The 15553-nt window shown below is 42.7% G+C and overlaps 1 protein-coding gene across 4 annotated transcripts in view; it reads right to left on the reverse strand.

Moving 5' to 3' along the window:
• Nucleotides 1-15553, reverse strand: part of TCF20 (transcription factor 20) — a 184460-nt gene that overhangs the window by 72609 nt on the left and 96298 nt on the right. The gene's annotated exons all lie outside the window — the stretch shown is intronic.

The following is a 15553-nucleotide window of genomic DNA, read 5'->3' on the forward strand; positions in this document are numbered from 1 at the left end:
TGTTCTTAGCAATGTTCTGTGTATTCCCAGCACACCCAGCAGGCACCTTCTGCACCTTTTCCTTTGTTCAGCCTGGTCCTTCTGCGTGAATAATACCAGCTTTGCTGACATACCACTCACCTTTCAAGTCCAGTGCAAATTCCACTTTTCCCTTAACACCTTCCTAGAACACAAACCATGATAAGCATTACCAGAGTTATCTACCCTTCTATTTCCCCCACAGCGTGGGACCTTAGTTCTCTTACTGCCACGCACAGAGCAAGCAATCGAACACTGGGTGAATTAAGTTGACAATATAAATTCTCTTTCTGACAAATGTAAAGGTAACAGATGAAGACCAAAAGTTTTAATCTGTGAGGAAAATTAATACCAAGAAAGGGTTTCCATAATCCCTACCTGCATTCTCTGCTCTGAACCTCACCTCTCACTGAGGCGTAAGGAAAGGCAGGTTAATTTTCACCTCTTCCAAAAAGTGGCTTTACATAATAAATCCCACTTCTGAAGAATAAAAGCTACCTAACTTGTTATTAAAAATGTAAGCAATGAGAATAAAAAGGTTTCTTTAGAGTTTTTAAAATTACTTTCAATGCCTCTAGCCCTTGAAATAAAGCACTTAAGTTTAGTACAAACAAAATGTAAAAACATGAAAACTTACTTTCCATATACATAAACATGGAGACACAAAACCAGTGAAACAGACACGTTTAAAATTCAAAATGCTCTTAACTGACCACATCCTAATTTACGAGCAGAAGTCGAGTCCAAACAAAAACACACTGCAAAACAAAAGTGCTGGCTAACAACCTTAGAAAGAAAATATAGGAGGGAACAAACAGATTTTAATGTGTCCTTGGCCTTCCTGAGCAAAGCAATGAGAAATGCAGTCAACCAAAGCATTTAGACTTGATTTTACTGGAGGTACCAACACCATAGGTCAACCTGTCAAATGAAGCAAAAAGCAGAACCGAGTTCTATGGGTTTAGTCCCCTCCAGATAAAAGCCAATGAACCTTTTTACAGTTTATGGGGTCCTCTCCATATGGCTGGGGATGCAGGCATGGGAGGAATATTGTCTGGACCATTAATTCCTGTGAAATGAACACAGGAGTTAGGAGGAGCGGAGGTGAGTCAACACACTCTACACTTCCACGGTTGCCTCAAACTCACCACAATTCCAAAATACCAAGAAACAATGTGCTAGTTCTTGCTTTTTTTAAGTGTCCATAATCTAAAAGTCCTTCTGAAGATTGAGCGTCCCACTTAAAAGCCCAAACCAAAAAATAGTTTGCAGGATTATTTCAAATATATTAAAAACATCAAAATGCTAACTCCAAACTAAGGTGAAATAGTTACATCTAAGTATCCAAGAAGAGCATCAAGAATTAGCAAATTAATTTAGGGTCAGAAAACCTAATTAATTAGGGTCAGAAGAACAAAAAGATCATTTCGGTAGCATAAGAACTTTGTGCCGGGTGCAGTGGCTCACGCCTGTAAATCCCAGAACTTTTGGAGGGCAGGGCAGGCGGATCACGAGGTCAGGAGTTCAAGACAAGCCTGGCCAACATGGTGAAACCCCACCTCTACTAAAAAAAATACAAGAATTAGCCAGGCATAGTGGCGCATGCCTGTAGTCCCACATACTCGGGAGGCTGAGGCAGGAGAATTGCTTGAGCCCAGGAGACAGAAGTTGCAGTGAGCCGAGATCCTGCCACTGCACTCCAGTCTGGCCAACAGAATGAGACTCTGTCTCAAAAAAAAAAAAAAAAAAAAAAGAACTTTGTAAATGTCTGTCGCTCTAGACCTTATTTTAGGGTGCAAGCCATAACTATTATAAGGAGGGTGCCATGTATAAATATAACAGACACTGAGACAAAAGAAAACTACTCCTGACAGCAGTTTGCTGTCTTTCCCAAGAGATTTGAGGAACAGTAACCATAAAACCTTCCTCCTCCCTTCTCAACTGGGGACTTCTCTGATGTAATATCAGGGAGAAGAACAAGGGAACACTGGGTATCAACTGGTGCACACCATCTCTCTCCTGAAGTGACAGAAAGAATATTGAGTAGTACTATCTTACCTAGAGTCAAACTAAATGACTTGAACAAAGAGACCAAGAAAAACATGTTTAGAAAATCATCTAGACAGAGGATTTTATTTTAGTAAGCAAAGTGAACAAAAAATACAATTTTATTTGTACATACAATTGCTTCCACTATTAAATTTGTTTTCTATTGATTCTCCTGGGTCATCTGTTGGAAAAAGTACTACATTTAGAATTAAGAAATCTAAATACTTCCTAGTCTTGCCACTTGTTCTGTGACCTGGGCAAGTTATTTAACCCATATGTCTCACATTCTTCACCTGCAAAAGTGGAGTTAACCTACCTTGCCACCACACAGGAATGTCCCACAATAAGTCTGCAAACAGCTAAGTACCATATAAATCAAAATTATCACTGTTAGAATTACCACCCTCTTTCCCTCTCTCAGGTAAAAACTTGAACCAATAATAAAATAAGTAAAAGACACCAGACATGGTGGCTCACGCCTATAATCCCAGCACTTTGGGAGGCCGAGGCAGGCAGATCACTTGAGGTCAGGAGTTCAAGACCAGCCTGGCCAACATGGTGAAACCCTGTCTTTACCAAAAATACAAAAATTAGCTGGGCATGGTGGCAGGCACCTGTAATCCGAGAATCACTTGCTTGTACCCAGGAAGCAGAGGTTGCAGTGAGCCGAGATCTCACCACTGCACACTCCAGCCTAGGTGAGTGAGATTCCACTTCAAAAAAACAAACAAAAACAAAAAAACAAGTAAAAGATAACAAGGAAAAAAATGGAAAAGAGGTTATCAAACAAACAAAATAAACCCTAAAAAACACAATAAATAACTACTGATTGGTGTAACAGCACTCTGTGACAGGTAATTTTTGTCATTCTCGAGTTAGGAAAGATCCCACACCCTGGGATCTACAGTCCATTCAAAGAAATCACAGCAGGGTTAAATCCTCATCAATCCTCTAATTCACAATGAAGAATGCCGACGGAGCGCATTCTTAATCTATATGGCAAGAACTATAAGCCACAAGACCAATCCCCACCTTCCCCACAGAGGGACAGTGGCCTGACAGTTGGAGCTCTACTTGGAGGCAGATAGCCTCTAAAGTGCAAGAGTTTTCCCTTCTTCCCTGACCACTGGCATGCAATTAGCAAACACCCTAACCCCAGTCATTCTGAAATAAGCCAATGGAGAGTCACCTGCAATCCTAAATTTTGAAAATAAAAAAGTCAAAGAGACACAAACATTCTATGAAAAATCAGCCACAAGCATAACATTGCAGGTATTGTGGGTTTGGTTCCAGACCGCGGCAATAAAGCTAGTCACACAAATTTTCTGGTTTTCCAGCACATATTAACTTTTATATGTGTACACTATACTTCAGTCTACTAAGTGTGAAATGGTATTATGTCTAAAAGACAATGTTCATACCTTAATTTAAAAAATACTTTATCATTAAAAAATGCTAACAATCATCTGAGCCTTCAGGGAGTCCTAATCTTTTTGCTGATGGAGGGTCTTGCCTCCATGTTGATGGCTGCTGACTAATTAGGGTGGTGGTTGCTGAAGGCTGAGGTGGCTGTGGCAAATTTCTTCAAATAACACAACCATGAAGTCTGACGCATCGACTGGCTCTTCCTTTTCTAAGAGATTTTTCTATAGCATGCCAAACTGTTTGATAGCATTTTACCCACAGTAGAACTTCTTTCAAAACTGCAGTCAGTTCTCTTCAACCCCGCCACTGCTTAATCAACTACGTTTATGTAATATTCTAAATCTTTCATTGGCATTTCAACAATGTTCACAGCATCTTCATCAGGAGTAGATTCCATCTCAATAAATCACTTTCTTTGCTCATCCATAAGAAGCAACTCCTCATCTGTTCAAGTTTTATCATGAGATTACAGCAATCCAGTCACATCTTCAGGCTCCACTTTTAATTCGAGTTCTCTTGCTATTTCTACCACATCTGCAGTTCCTGCGTCCACTGAAGTCCTGAACCCCTCAAAGTCATCCATGAGGGCTGGAATCATCTTCCAAACTCCTGTTCATGTACTGACCTCCTCCCATGAATCACAAATGTTCTTAATGGCATTTAGAATGGTAAATCCTTTCCCAAAGGTTTTCAATTCACTCTGCCCAGACCCACTACAGGAATTATTATGTATAGCAGCTAGAGCCTTATGAAACATATTTCTTAAATAAGACTTGAAAATCAAAATGATTCCTTGATCCAGGGGCTACAGAATAGATGTTGTGTTAGCAAGCATGAAAACAACATTTATCTCCTTATACATTTCCATCAGAGCTCTTAGGTGACCAGGTATACTGTCAAGAAGTAATATTCTGAAAGAAATCTTTTGAGTAGTAGGTCTCAACAGTGGCCTTAAAATATTCATTAAACCATTCTGTAAACAGATGTGCTGTCATCTAGGTTTTGTTGATCCACTGACAGAGCACAGGCAGAGTAGATTTAGCATAAATTTATGGGCCCTAGAATTATTAGAATGGTAAATGAGCACCGGCATCAACCTAAATTCACCAGCTACACCAGCTCCTAATAACAGTCAGCCTGTCTTTTGAAGCCAGGCACTGACTTCTCCTAATTATGGAAGTCTAGATGGCATCTTTTCTGACATAAGGCTACACTGAATATCTGTTCAATATAGCCACCTTCATCAGTGATCTTGGCTACATCTTCTAGATAACTTGCTGCAGCTTCTACATTAGCACTTGCTTCAACTTGCATTTTAACGTTACAGAGATGGTTTCAAGAACTTCAGGAACCAATCTGTGCTAGCTTCAAACTTCACTTCTGCAGCTTCTTACTTTTTTCAGCCTTCACAGAAGTGAAAAGACAAAGTCTTGCTCCGGGATTAGGCTCTGGCTTAAGGGAATGTTGCGGCTGGTTGATTTTCCATCTGAGTCACTAAAACTTTATCCATATCAGCAATAAGCTGTTTCGTTTTCTTCTCATTCATGTGTTCACTGGAGTTGTACTTTTAATTTTCTTCAAGAACCTTTTCTTGCATTCATAACTTGGCCACGTTTGGTGCAATAGGCCTAGTATTCAGCCTATCTTGGCTTTTGACACGCCTTCCTCACTAAACAATCATTTCTAGCTTCTGATTTAAAAGTGAGAGATGTGCAATTCTTCCTTTCACTTGAACATTTAATGGTCACGATCAGGTTATTAACTGACCTAACTTCAATACTGTTGTGTCTGAGGTAACAGAGAGACCTGAGGAGGTGGTGAGATGGGGGAACGCCCAGTTGGCAGCAGTCTGAACACACATCTATACACAACATGTATATATTAAGTTCGCCGTCTTATATGGGAGTGCTTTGTGGCGCTCCAAAACAATTACAAAAGTAACATCAGCCCGGACGCGGTGGCTCACGCCTGTAATCCCAGCACTTTGGGAGGCCGAGGTGTGTGGATCATGAAGTCAGGAGATTGAGACCAACCTGGCTAACACGGTGAAACCCTGTCTCTACTAAAAATACAAAAAAATTAGCCAGGTGTGATGGCGGGCACCTGTAGTCCCAGCTACTCGGGAGGCTGAGGCAGGAGAATGGCGTGAACGCGGCAGGCAGAGCTTGCAGTGAGCCGAAATTGCACCACTGCACTCCAGCCTGGGCGACAGAGCGAGACTCCATCTCAAAAAAGAAAAAAAAAAGTAACATCGATGATCACTGATCACAGATCTTCATGACAGATAACAATTTTAAAAGTTTAAGGCTGGGCGCGGTGGCTCACGCCTGTAATCCCAGCACTTTGGGAGGCCGAAGCGGGTGGATCGTCTGAGATCAGGAGTTCGAGACCAGCCTAGCCAATACAGAGAAACCCCGTCTCTACCAAAAATACAAAATTAGCAGGGCGTGATGGCGCATGCCTGTAATCCCAGCTACTCGGGAGGCTGAGGCAGGAGAATCACTTGAACCCCGGAGGCGGAGATTGCAGTGAGCCAAAATCACGCCATTGCACTCCAGCCTGGGGAACAAGAGCGAAAATCTCTCTCAGAGAAAAAAAAAGTTTAAAATATTCGGGCCAGGTGTGGTGGCTCATGCCTGTAATCCCAGCACTTTGGGAGGCTGAGGCAGGCAGATCACTTCAGGTTAGGAGTTCCAGACCAGTCTGGCCAACACAGTGAAACCCCACCTCTACTAAAAATAAAAATATTAGCCGGGCATGGTGGTGCACACCTGTAATCCCAGCTACTCACGAGGCTGAGGGGGAGAATCGCTAGAACCCAGGAGGTGGAGGTTGTAGTGAGCCGAGATGGCGCCACTTCACTCCAGTGCAGCTCTGGGAGACAGAGCGAGACTCCGACTCAAAAATAAATAAAATAAAATAAATAAAATGTTTAAAATATTGGGAGAATTACCAAAATGTGGCACAAAGACACAAAGTGAGCACATGCTGTTGAAAAATTGGCACCAACAGACTTAGACTTGCTCAATGCAGGGTTGTCATAAACCTTCAATTTATAAAACAAAAAAATCCCACAATATCTGTGAAGTACAATAAAGTAGAATGCAATAAAATGAGGTATCCCTGTATTTCCAAAGCTTCTAGGTGGTAATAATAATAGCTAAAATTTATCTAATGATTACTGTAAGTCTGGCAATGTTCTAAAAGCTTTAGTTATGAACTAATTTAACTGGCACAGCCACCCACGAGGGAGGTACAATTATTATTTCCATTTTCTAGACAACGAAACAGAGGCAGAATAGTCATTTGCTTGACGTCACATTGCAAACAAGGGGCAGAGCTGGGATTCAAAAATCAGGCGACTGGCTGCAGAGATCATGCTCTAGATAGTGAGTCTTAAAGCACCCACCAACCAATACCACCCGGTTTACCCAAACAATTCAGGCATCTTAACAGTGTCACACAGAGACATAAACAATAATACAGTATAATAGTATCACTCACCATATGGTCACTTGTTTCAAGGTTAATGTTAGAATAGCATGAGTCCATGAAAATAAGACCTTGTTTTCTGTTTACAGTAATACAGACTAAATAACTGCACAAAAAACTGGATACAATATATATACATCTTTCCAAAAGTAACAAAAATCTAACAAGATAGTGAGATATTACCAAATTAATATCCTGAAAAAGATGGAAATCCAAAGAAAGAGGCAAGACCTGAGGGCATTTGTTGATTTGCCAGTGGAGGCCCAGAAAGTGCCTGGCTCACTCCAAGGCCTTGCATAGGAGATAACTTATAACTCATAACTCAGTAACGCGCTCCTCACCCCAGCGAACCTGTGAACAGAGGCCCCATAGGGCTGCATCCTAGGAGTAAGACTGAAGTAGAAGTAAATAAGCCCTCCCATGGACTCAGCTTCAAACCATCTGGATAGTCCATAAAAAACTCAAATCTTCAACTTTTTTTTTTTCTGAGACAGAGTCTTGCTCTGTCCCCCAGGCTGGAGTGCAGTGGCGCCATCTCAGTTCACTGCGACCTCCGCCTCCCGGGTTCATACGACTCTCCTGCCTCAGCCTCCCAAGTAGCTGGGATTACAAGCACCCGCCATCACGCCCGCCTAATTTCTGTATTTTTAGTAAGGAGGGGGTTTCACCATGTTGGCCAGGCTAGTCTCGAACTCCTGACCTCAGCTGATCTGCCTGCCTCAGTCTCCCAAAGTGCTCTGGGATTACAGGCCTTAGCCACCGCGCCTGGGCTTCAACTTGTATTAAAATGATCCTCGTTGGCCAGTGCCGTCAGTCACCTGGAAAAAGACATCACACCCAAAGCCTCTAATTATTTCTATAAACAATTTTTCAAATACCATGTCCAGCACACAAACATATGAACAAAGTACCATGAGTAAGAACCATGAGAGGCAGTTATAGATCCAAAGGAACTCCAAATACTGGAGATATCAGGAGACTATAAAAGAATTATATTTAGTATGTTCTAGGAAATAAAAGCGAAGTTTGAAAAATTTAGCAGGGAACAGGAATCCATAAAAAACAATGTAGCAGACTTGAAAAAAATCACAACTGAAAAATACAGTAAGATATTGGTAAGAACTATCCATTGAGTTATTAAATTAAAAGCAGATTAATCGGCTGGCATGGTGGCTCATACTTGTAATTCCAGCACTTTGGGAGGCTGGGGCAGGTGGCTCACTTGAGGCCAGGAGTTCAAGACCAGCTTGGCCATCATGGTGAAACTCCATCTCTACTAAAAGTACAAAAATTGGCCGGGTGTAGGGGCACACACCTGTGGTCCCAGCTACTCGAGAGGTTAAGGCACAAGAACTGCTTGAACCCGGGAGGCAGAGGGTGCAGTGAGAGCCAAGATCGTGCTACTGCACTGCACCCCAGCCTGGGCGAAAGAGTGAGACTCTTGTCTCAAAAAAACGCAGATTAGTCAAAGAGAAGACTGATTAACTGAAAACAGGTCAAAGTAATCTACCCAGAATGAAAAATAGAAAAGAAAAAAAACACTTGTAATGGATGCCATTTAATCCCAGCACTTTAGGAGGCTTAGGCGGGCAGATCAGGAAGTCAGGAGATCGAGACCATCCTGGCTAACACAGTGAAACCCCGTGTCTACTAAAAATACAAAAAATTAGCCAGGCGTGGTAATAAGTGCCTGTAAGTCCCAGCTATTCGGGAGGCCGAGGCAGAAGAATCACTTGAACCCAGGAGGCGGAGGTTGCAGTGAGCCGAAATCGCACCACTGCACTCCAGCCTGGGTGACAGAGCGAGACTTCGTCTCAAAAAAAAAAAAAAAAAAAAAAAAAAAATCAGAAAAGAAAGGGTGACTACAAGGTTGAATGTATCCCTGTATGGGTGGACTCTTAGAATGAGAAGGGAATGGAGGCAAGGCAGTAAGTGAGGAGAAGTATTGGGAATTTTCCAGAACAAATAAGAGATATCACCAAAGAATCAAGAATCTTGGTGAATACAAAACAGATGGTCTCTATTATCTAGAATGTCTTCCAAAAATAACATGAACCTGTCCTGTAAGTATAGTACCACCACAATTAAATATCTATTGTGGTCATATTAGGGGTTATCATAGGGTATACTATATAGACGAACTTATAACACTCTCAGCACGTGAGGAGCTCAAAGTCAAGGATTTAGAAGAGGTATTTTCAACTGTAAAGATCTCTCTACCCGGCCAGGCAAGGTGGCTCACACCTATAATCCCAGCACTTTGGGAGGCTGAGGCACGCGGATCACCTGAGGTCAGGAGTTCAAGACCAGCCTCGCCAACATGGTGAAACCCCATCTGTACTAAAAATACAAAACTTGGCCAAGGGTGGTGGTGGGCACCTGTAATCCCAGCTACACGGGAGACTGAGGCAGGAGAATCACTTGAACCCAGGAGGCAGAGGTTGCAGTGAGTGGAGATTGCACCACTGCACTTCAGCTTGGGTGACAGAGCAAGACTCTGTCTCAAAAAAAGAAAAAAGACATGCAGGAACCTTAAATGATTATTGCTAAGTGAAAGACATGAATCTGAAATGGCTACATGACTTTAGCTATATAATATTCTGGAAAACACCAAACTGTAAAGTCAGTAGGAAGATCAATGATTACCAAGGATCCAAGGGAAGAGGGGGAAGGATGAATACGGAGAGAGTACAGGTGACTCCTGGGATAGTGAAACAATTCTGTATAATACTGTATTAGCAGATGTAAGACATTATGCATTTGTCAAAACCCACAGAATATACAACAAAGAATGAACTCAAGTCAGTTGCTGTGGCTAGCACCTGTAATCTCACCTGAGTCCAGCAGCTCAAGATTACTGCGAGCTATGATTGTACCACTGCACTGGCTGGCAGAGCAAGACACTGTCTCAAAAAAAAAAAAAAAAAAAAAAAAAAAAAAGTCAGGCATGATGGCTCACGCCTGTAATCCCAGCACTTTGGGAGGCTGAGGTGGACTGATCACTTGACGTCAGAAATTTGAGACCAGCCTGGCCAACACGATGAAACCCTGTCTCTACTAAAAATATAAAAATTAGCAGGCATGGTGGTGGGTGCCTGTAATCCCAGCTACTCAGAAGGCTGAGGCAGGAGAATCGCTTGAACCCTGGAGGTGGAGGTTGCAGTGAGCTGAGATCACACCACTGCACTCCAGCCTGGGCAACAGAGCAAAACTCCCTCTCAAAAACAAACAAAAAAAGGTCAAATATGAACTGGACTTGAGTTAATAATAAAATATCAATACTGTATATCAAGTGTAGCAAATGCACCACACTAATATGAGATATTAGTAATAGTGGAACCTATGGTTGGATTGAGGGAGGGTAAACAGGAACTCTCACATTGCTCATTTTTTCTGTAAACCTAAAACTGCTCTAAGCAATAAAGTCTACTAACATTTCTCTTAAAAAGTTAATGTATCAGGAAAAACGAACCACAATGACACAGCACTTCATACCCAGCAGGATGGCTGTAGGAAAGAAACCAAAAAATTACAAGTGTTGGTGATGATGTGGAGAGACTGGAACCCTCACATATTGCTGGTGGGGGCCAGGGACACTGGATCACTTGAAGCCAGGAGTTAGGAGACCAGCCTGGCCAACCATGGTGAGACCCTGTCTCTAAAAATACAAAAATTAGACAGGTATGGTGGCACATACCAGTAATCCCAGCTATTTGGGAGGCTGAGGCAAGAGAATCACTCGAGCCCAGTGAGTGAAGCCTGTAGTGATCCATGATCATGCCACTGCACTCCAGCCTGGGCCACACATGGGAATATAAAATATTCAGCCACTGTGAAAAAGTCTGGTGGTTCTTCAAAAAGTTGAATACAGAATTACACGATCCAGCAACTCCATTCCTAGGTATATACTCAAAATAAGTGAAAACAGATATCCAAACAAATAGATATACACACATGTTCATAGCAGCACTATTCAAAATAGCCAAAAGGTGGAAACAACCGAAATGTCCATCAACAGATGAACGGATGAACAGATTGTGGTATATACATAAAACTGAATATTTATTCAGCCATGAAAAAGAATGAAGTACTCATACACAATACAATGTAGATCAATCTCAAAACACTATGCACTAAGTGAAAGAAGTCAGACATGAAAGGTCACATATTGTACGATTCCATCTAATGAAATATCCAAAAGAAGTAAATCTAAAAACAGAAAGCAGATTGGTGGTTGCAAAGGACTGGCAGAAGAGGGCAAGGGGAGTAACTGCCTAATGGGTAGCAGGTTTACTTTGGGACTAGATACAGGTTGTTATGGGTGCACACATTGTGAATGCAGCAAACGCCACTCGAGTGTTCACTTAAAAATGATTAATTTTGTCACATGAATTTCATATCAATTTAAAAAAATCTGGCTGGGCGCAGTGGCTCACACCTGTAATCCCAACACTTTGGGAGGCTGAGGCAGGAGGATCACTTGAGTTCAGGAGTTCAAGACCAGCCTGGACAACATGGCGAAACCCCATCTCTACAAAAAAAATACCAAAATCAGCTGGGCATGGTGGTGCGCACCTGTAATCCTAGCTACTGGGGTGGTTGTGGCACAAGATTTGCTTCAGCCTGGGAGGCGGAGATTGCAGTGAGCCGTGATCATGCCACTGCACTCCAGCCTGGGCAACAGAGTCGGATCCTGTCTCAGAAGAGAAAAAGAAAAAGAAAAAAAATCTCTAAAAAGGTGTAACTGAGAAGAACCTAGGACATGCAAGAGCAAGTAATTCATTACATAGTCTTCCCCTTTAGTTATCTCCCTTACTCCTTTTTTTCTCTTTGTAGCTGGGACTACAGGCATGCACCACTATGCCCGGCTATTTTTAATTTTGTAGAGACGAGGTCTCACTATGCTGCCCAGGCTGGTCTCCAACACCTGGGTTCAAGTGATCCTCCCACCTAGCATCCCATTGTAGGCGTCAACTACTGTGTCCAGCCTCCTTTACTCCTGTCTCATTCCCATGGCTGCTCATCTCGGCCCTGCAAAAACATGAAACGTGGAAGAACAAGATGCTATCCGGGAGGTTTCTAACACTAAATTAAATACTGTTTCTTTGAACACTGACCTACTTCTCCCTTAAGAACTGAGTCCAAGTACTAAAAACTAACCTTTCACCATCATCTTCCTAAAATATTCTTGTGATACCTTCTGCAATGCCCTTTTAAGGGGGTCAAGACAATTCATGTATTCACCCTAAGACAGCTTCCTCCAGCGCAATGCCAACCTTTCTGCCCACCTGCTCAGGACCTCAATTTTGCTAACATCACTAGCTCTTACTAAGCTTTGGTAGAATTAACCAATGTTTTCTAGCGCCTTTCCCTCTCTATGGCCAATTTTATTTTTAAATTTTATTTATGTATTTTTTGGAGAGAAGGTCTCACTACGTTGCCCAGACTGGTCTCCAACTCCTCGCCTCAAGCAATCCTCCCACCTCAGCCTCTGAATAGATGGAATTACAGGCATGAGCCACCACAGCCAGCTCTATGGTCAAATTTTTACAATGTATTATCAATGATCTAGTTGTCTGTTTCCCACACAATACTGTTGAACACCCTGAGGACAAGTACTAGGACTCATCCCCAAACTCTGAAAAATGGTGCTTCTCAGTCGTTTCCCCATTTGGTTTCTTTTCTTCTACTCTAAAATACTAGACCCAATTTGCTTAATTCTTTTTCTTTTTTCTTTTTTTTCTGAGATGGAGTCTCACTCTGTCACCCAGGCTGGAGTGCACTGGTGTGATCTTGGCTCACTGCAACCTCCACCTACCAGGTTCAAGTGATTCTCTTACCTCAGCCTCCGTGTAGCTGGCGTTACAGGCGCATGCCACCACGCCCAGCTAACTTTCGTATTTTTGGTAGAGACAGGGTTTCGCCATGTTGGCCAGGCTGGTCTTAAACTCTTTACCTCACCTCAAGTGACCCACCCGCCTCGGCCTCCCAAAGTGCTGGGATACAGGCATGAGTCACCAGGCCTGGCCTCAATATACTTAATTCTTTACCTACATTGTTTCTCCTGGCTTCAAAAAGGTTCCTGACCACCAAAACTAATCCTTGGAAAAGGATAAGTCTTCCCTACACCAAAACTAAATACCATTGTTTGCCTTTTTCTCGTACGTGTTTTTCTCTACCTCTAAAATGATTGCTTGTTCATGTGTTCAATGCACCGTAGAGGATACGGCAAGTGCCAATACCATAATCTTGCCCTCAGGGAGGACTGGGGAAGGAGGGCAAGAACACATTTAGAAAGGTATAATAGGCTGGGCACGGTGGCTCACGCCTGTAATCCCAGCATTTTGGGAGGCTGAGGCAGGCAGATCACGAGGTCAGGAGGTCAGGAGTTTGAGACCAGCCTGGCCAACATGGTGAAACGCCGTCTCTACCAAAAATACAAAAATTAGCCAGGCGTGGTGGCGGGTGCCTGTAATCCCAGCTACTTGGGAGGCTGATGCAGGAGAATTGCTTGAACCTGGGAAGCAGGGGTTGCAGTGAGCCGAGATTGCGCCACTGCACTCCAGCCTGGGGGACAGAGCAAGACTCTGTCTCAAAAAATTAAAAAAAAAAAAAAAAAAGGAAAAAAGAAAGGTATAATAAAAAGCAAAGATTAAAGGTGCACCAGAAAATTACAAACGTCATGAAGGAAACATCCAGTTAAGGGAATGTTAGATTTCATGGAGAAAAGTAACACTTGAGAAAGGCCTTGAAATATAACTATCTCAAAAGATGGAGAACAGGCTGCAAGCGGTGGCTCATGCCTGTGATCCCAGCACTTTGGGAGGCCGAGGCAGGTGGATCACCTGAGGTCAGGAGTTAGAGACCAGCCTGGTCAACATGGTGAAATCCCATCTCTATTAAAAATATAAGAATTTGCTTGGCGTGGTGGCGGGCGCCTGTAATCCCAGCTACTCAGGAGGCTGAGGCAGGAGAATGGCATGAACCCGGGAGGCGGAGCTTGCAGTGAGCCGAGATGGTGCCACTGCCCTCCAGCCTGGGTGATAGAGCGAGACTCCATCTCAAAAAAAAAAAAAAAAAAAAAGATAAGATGGAGAACAGAAAAGAGACACGGACCCAGACCTGGAAATAGAGGCACCTCTGGGGACACCGAGCTGCAGCAGAGGATACAACTGGGGAAACCAGGAGATGTGGTTAGAGAGGCAGGGCAGGGTCCTACCATGGAACCCTGAAGACCAAGGCAAGGTGTCTAAATTTAACTCAGTACACATATGAAAAGGATACAACAAGAGCTACCTTTCAGAAGATTTTCTGGCAGTAGTTGGGAAGACACTAGACCAGGGACTGGGGAAGAAAGGTTACTATTCACGAAGCTACAAGAGCTCAGGCAGGTCCAGCACCATGCTCATTCAAACCACTACCAATCTCTACTTCCACAAGCCCTGACCTGTCTCCTACTTGACTGGTTCCTCCGCATCTCTTCAAGACACCTCTCTTCAATTTCCTCACTTAAAATCACTAACTAGAAAGGAAAAATTAATAGTCTGTTCTACAGAAGTGACTTTTAAAGTGAATATTGTAGACTGATACAACCTTCTGGTTCACAGCCTTTACAACAAATATGTTGGCTCCTACTGTGTGCCAGGCACTACTCTAGGAAACATGGATACAGACAGGGATGGAGTAGGCAAAGTTTCCATCCCATGGTGCTTACATTTTGTGAAGGAAACAGATACAAGACAAGACTGTCAGATAAATGCTGTGAAGGGAGAACAGGGCAGAGGGAGAGAGCACGTACTCATGTGGGCGCTGCCTGGGCTCAGGTGGGCAGGGAAAGCCTGTCAGTGTGGGGAGAAAGCAGCAGCCACATGGTGTACATTTTTACAAAGTATACATTTTACACTAAAAGGGAGAAACAGGTTTTGAAGCCACATAGAGCTGCATGCCAGCCCTGGCTCTATCACTTGGTGGCTGAGGAACCTCTTCCAAATGAATGAATCTCTCTTCAGTCTGTTTCTTTATCCCCATTTTACAGATAAAATACTGACTTTATTGGGTTATTCTGAGAGAATTAAATAATGAATATAAAACGTGCACTGTGCCTGGTACTGGGTAAGGGATCTGTAAATATTAACTACTGATTTACTACATCAGTGATTAAATATACATAGAAATTATTTTGCTGCTATATCTAAACACTAGATTTGGCAAGAACTGTCTGCAATCAGTACCAATCATAATCCCAAATGCCATAATCCTGAATGTTAAAATCCCAAAAGACTAAAGTCTAAAAATCCCTAATGTTTAAAACCACAACCCCAAAAGATTAAAATCCCAAATGATGAAATCCCAAAAGCCGAATTTTGGGGCAGGGGATTTGCATAGTTTTGGTTGTACACAATAGTTACACCATGCTAGGTGGAACTATGACCTTGCTATTGTCATTATCTGGAAATTAAGTATGGTTTAAGGAGATGCCTATGGGTACCAAGTTGCCGAGGATAGATTTGTGGACTTAATTTTAGCTATCAACTTGACAGGAACACCTAGAAACCTGGTAAAGCACTGT

The sequence above is a fragment of the Pan troglodytes genome, chromosome 23 (assembly GCF_028858775.2).
Source record: "Pan troglodytes isolate AG18354 chromosome 23, NHGRI_mPanTro3-v2.0_pri, whole genome shotgun sequence".
Classification (NCBI taxonomy): Eukaryota; Metazoa; Chordata; class Mammalia; order Primates; family Hominidae; genus Pan; species Pan troglodytes.